Source organism: Diplotaxodon limnothrissa, linkage group LG22 (assembly GCF_057381915.1).
Source record: "Diplotaxodon limnothrissa isolate DT_005_m linkage group LG22, D_limnothrissa_male_GT1.1, whole genome shotgun sequence".
NCBI classification, from domain to species: Eukaryota; Metazoa; Chordata; class Actinopteri; order Cichliformes; family Cichlidae; genus Diplotaxodon; species Diplotaxodon limnothrissa.
In genome coordinates, this window is record NC_140616.1 from 25907113 (window position 1) to 25912343 (window position 5231).

General features: G+C 40.9%; 2 non-coding genes across 2 annotated transcripts; one reads left to right on the forward strand and one right to left on the reverse strand.

Moving 5' to 3' along the window:
- On the reverse strand, window positions 1–72 carry trnah-gug (transfer RNA histidin (anticodon GUG)). Its single transcript has one exon. It is a non-coding gene; the product is annotated as a tRNA-His (tRNA).
- Window positions 73–477: 405 nt separating this feature from the next.
- Window positions 478–549, forward strand: trnah-gug (transfer RNA histidin (anticodon GUG)). The gene has a single exon. It is a non-coding gene; the product is annotated as a tRNA-His (tRNA).
- Window positions 550–5231: the final 4682 nt, after the last annotated feature.

Sequence of the window (5231 nt, forward strand, 5' to 3'; positions counted from 1 at the left end):
TGCCGTGACCCGGATTCGAACCGGGGTTGCTGCGGCCACAACGCAGAGTACTAACCACTATACGATCACGGCTGGTCAGAAAATAATCATCTGCAATCTTTATTGTGTTTTTTCCTTCATATCGATCTCAAACTCTGTGTCTACGGTGCGCACATTTACGCACGTGGCACAGTAACAGTATCTGCATTAACACAGGGACCTCGCGTGGTCTGACCGTAAATACATTTTGGTGCTCTTCTGCACATCGTGCAGGTCAGCTGTTACACGCAGATTCCAGTTTTTACGGTGAAATAAGAAAAAAAAAGCAAGATCCAGACTGTAACTGGCAGTGAAAAGCACGAAATGTTTGTAGTTCTAATGTTGATACGACCTAAGCGTGTCAAACTTAAAACGTACAGTCCTGCTTAGTGGGTTTAAAATGGACTCCTGTGGATTGGAGGTGACTGACTACATGGACTTTCAGTCTGCAGCTGACCAGCCGTGATCGTATAGTGGTTAGTACTCTGCGTTGTGGCCGCAGCAACCCCGGTTCGAATCCGGGTCACGGCATTGAGGTGAAGCTTTTAAAGCACCTGTCTGAAATTTGCACGAGAGATGAGACAAAAACAGATACATGACGTTTGATATAATAATAAAAACAGATTAATTTCTGCTGCACTATTTACTTTATTTTGTCATTTCTACAACGGCTTACTGAGTTAGGGAAAAGCAGCACAAGAGTTCAGAAATTAACGACAAAAAGCTGCGTCCATAAAGTCTAAGGCATAAAGGCTTTGACTTCTTGATATGACTCATCAACGCTGGATCAATGACATTTTTACTCATGTGTTCCTACACAAAAGGTGGCACTACAAACCAAACATTTTCTTATATTTTATACTTAATTTTGTATTTGAATTAATGTCTATTTTACTTTATTATATTAATTTTATTTGAGAAAATGTGACATAACTTGATACAAACAGCTGTTTTTAAAGATCATTTCGATTTTTTTGTTAAATACTTTAACCCTTTTATTTTTGTGGCTGTGTTATGTCTTTGTTGGAAATCTTAAATCTAACCTAAAATTCAGTGTCTTTTACTGTTACATGTCATCCATACTCTGATGGGTTTTGCACCCTTTTAAGAACTTTGTGGATAAAAATGTACACGCACAAAAGTCTGGTCAAAGTGTTTGTCCTTAACACGGTGCTGATCTCAGCTACCAGAAAGTCTTATCTGAAGCTGCTGTTTGTTCCTTAAATCTCAGGATCACCCTGTGTTTTTTCCCCAAGCTGGCAATGTTTCACGTTAAATAAAGAATCAAAGAAATCCTGACTGTGTGTCATTTCCTCGAGCGAGTTGTTCAAAGATTCAAGATTCAGAGTGTTTATTGTCATGTATACAGAAGAAATAGCATTTCTCTGTGCAATGAAATTCTTCCTTTCCTGTCCATACGCAAATGCCAAGTTAGGGTAAGGGTTAAAGGAACAAGATAAAAATAAGTATAAAAATAAGAAAAAATATGAAGATAAATAAAGATAAAAATAAGGATAAAAATAACGAAAGATAAAAACACAAGTACAAAAATAAGTGTAGACAAGTGAGGTATGCAGATGTCAATGTAGATGGATGTACAAAGGAGCTTAATGTGCAAAATGAACTTAGTGTGCAACGTCCCCTGTTGTGCAAATTGCAGTTGAGTTACGTCAGCTGTTCAGGAGTCTGATAGCAGTGGGGCTGAAGGAGTTGTTGAGTCGGGACATTCTGGATTTCACACTTCTAAACCTTCGTCTCGAGGGCAGAAGTGTGAACAGTTCGTGTTGAGGGTGTGTGGGGTCTTTGTGGGTGGAGGCAGGTCTCCTCTGGACTCTGCGATGGTAGATGCTCTGCAGAGAGGGCAGCAGAGTCCTGATGATCTTCTCCGCAGTTGTTATCACTCTCTGCAGGCGTTTGCGATCCATAGCAGTAGTTCTGCCATACCATGCAGTGATGCGGCTGGTCAATGTGCTCTCCACAGTGCAGCTGTAGAAGCTGCTGAGGATCTTGGCCAACATACCAAATTTCCTCAGCCTCCTCAGGAAATACAGCCGCTGCTGGGCCTTCTTGACCAGCTGTGTGGTGTTCAGTGTCCAAGTGAGGTCCTCACTGATGTGAAAGCTGAGGTGCCAAAAGCTGCTCACCCTCTCCACTTCATTCTCCTGGATAAACAGTGGCTGGCGAGGCCTCTTCTTCTTGTTCATGTCCACTATCATCTCCTTTCTGTGTGCTCATACTCACATTCACAATTTGACATGTTTTTCTCAAAAACTTAAATGCTTGTGATGCTCCTGCACAATAACAATATATTTACTGAAACACTTTTTAGGTTTCTGTAAATCTTGTGAATGTGATAACTCAAGAAAGAAGTAATTATGATTTTTCTCAACCTCAAGGTAAAAGTCAGAGGTCAAGTTTTCTGAAAATGTTCTTATGTGATAACTGAAGGACGGGGCAATGTATACCTTTTAAACTGATACCTTTATCAGTGGTTTTCTCAGTTTCTGTAATCCGATTACTTTTTTCAGGTAACGAGTAAAGTAAGGGATTACTATTGCAAAAACGGTAATTAGATTACCGTTACTTTCCCGTAGGAACGCTGCGTTACTAAAACCGTGATTTTTTGCGAGAATGTCTCATGACAGCGACGTAAGCAAGTGCGACGTTTGTGACAACAGCTGTGTGCAGAGCAACAATGGATAATATATCGAGTGCGGGAGAGAATGTGAGCGTGCAGCGTTTAAAGCGTGGAAGTACTGACCTTACTTTGAGTTTGATTCCATAAAAAGTGACAAAAACATTAGCATCCGTTGTGCGTGGGAAGAAAACTTCTTTTTACAGCAAAAAAACTCCTAAACTTCCAAGCAAGCACCAAGTGCGCTACCACGTAATGGGAAACTCACAGAGAAACTCGCGGATTCTTCCACTGACCGCTGCGGCACACCTGCACCAGGGTAAACCTCCACCTGCCCTACTCCTGCTTTACAGGTGAAAATAGAGCAACAGGACCGCTGAGTCTTTGATGTTATTTATTTTCTGCTGTGCTTTACTTGCATCTCAAAGAGTGAGTGTAAACACAAATATATATATATATATATATATATATATATATATATATATATATATATATATATATATATATATATATATATTTTTTTTTTTTTTATTTATTTATTTTATGTGCTGGAATGTGCAGAAAATAGGTTTAAATATTAAACAAATTTCTTCCAGTCAGAGAATGTTGCATATAATTACATTTTTTGCTCGATGCATAAAGTTAAAAGATTAAAACTAATAAAACAAGTTTTAAAAAGGAACTTTTCCATTTGATTATGTAACCTGGACGTGTGTCCCTCTATCTATAAAGAGATGATCTATACTGCTCGCCCAAGTGCAATGTCTACAATATCCGAATCTAGGTTTGGGAAGGAGATTGGCGGTAGCAACTCTGTAAGAGCAATGAGACTTCCAACCCACATAACACGCACGACCACAGGTTTATGAAACAAAGTTTGCTTTATATATTTCCTTTTGGATCAGTTCCCTTTGCTCATCCTCAATGTAGGGATACCTCCAAATGCAGTAACCATCTCAAATGCATCACAAAATAATTGAAACAATCAAAATAGATGTAAGACAAGAAACACAATATTTCAACACCCCAAAGAAAAGGAAAAAGAAAAGAAAATAGCATGTGAGTGTCCAGTTCCTTATGGTGTCAGTTTATTCAGTTACCCACTGTCCTGGGTTAAGAACTGAAAACGACCTGAATCTCAGGCGGAGAAAAAGTAGCAAAAGAAAATGATAAGGTATCTCTCAGGTGGGCTTCCTTTTGTTTTTTTTTCCTACCGCCCTCCTGGTACGGCAGGCATCAACGTGTAGCGTCCTGACACAGAGAAGGCCTCCACAGCAGCAACAGTGTCTTAGACCCACGATACCAGCTCCTCACTTGGCACCCATGGAACTGTACCTCAAAAAAAAAACAGTCTGCACACAAATACGCAGAATGTTAGATGTCCACATTCCTTAAATGTCCTTGTTCCTAATGTCCTTGGTTCTTTTGAAATATTAAAATAAATCTGCATCTTGTGACACATTAAAAGTAAATACACCGTATTACTGTGCATCACCCGCAGTTACAGTAACAGCACAGCTATTGCACGTGAACTGCGCATAACCACTTAGCTGGCCGCGGCTGAACTAGCAGGCCCAAGAAAGTAAAACACTAGACACTCATAATAAACAAAACTGTCACAACATTGCAATACTATGAAAACACATCTTAAACATCATTAAACACATTTACTACTATTCTGACTGGTTAGTTATTTTTTCCAGTGCATTGAACTGCAATAGCGGTGCTAAGTGAGCTAGGCTAACTCACCAGAATAGTTCAAAAAAGTTCGAAGAAATACTCCGACTCCTTTCAGGTAGGTACCCGTCTGTGGTTCACCGCTAACGACAGCTCTCTCACAAATGTTAATTAAACCTCTTTCCTCTCTTTCAACTGGAAAAAACCGTGCTCCGCGGCAGCATGGAGTTTTTCCTTGCCGTCCTTTTTCCTCTACACCACACCTTCACGTGCACGGAGCCACAGATGGTGCCTTCAGGGCAAGCCCGGAAATTAAACTATCAGACAAGGACTACGATGCATTCAAAGAACCCTGTACTTCTGATTGCTGTAAATCTTACCAGGGTTACATTCTCCCCCTCTAGACTGCATGAGTCCCAGCATGCATACCTGCCCCTACCGGTACAGACACATGTGAAATAGCAGCCCCTAAAGCCTGAAAGAATGAACTAATGGCCAAGGTTAAAGGCTCCCCCAGCTCATCGTAGGTGAGTTTCCGAGGCGGACGTCTCTCCCTAGTAGAACGCCGGACACTTGCGTTCTCGGACTCTTGACTCTCAGATACTACATTGTCAGTGTCTGCAACTACAGGGTCTGTGGTGATGAGATCTGTGTTCTCTTCATCAGGTGAGATTTGTGTCACATCAGGTTCAGGAATATCAATGACAATATGGTCCGGAGTCCTACAGTGTGAAGTAGGATGTGTAACTGAACCACTATTCTCAGAGCTAACATAAGGAGTTCCTGGTTGAAGCTCGTGAGTAGGTCTTTCAGGTAAGTGTGCGGAACTTTGGGGCACAAAAGAAGGGGTGTCTGGGTTTAATACCCTGGAAACTGGCTGAGGCTCATTGAAGCCTCCTTC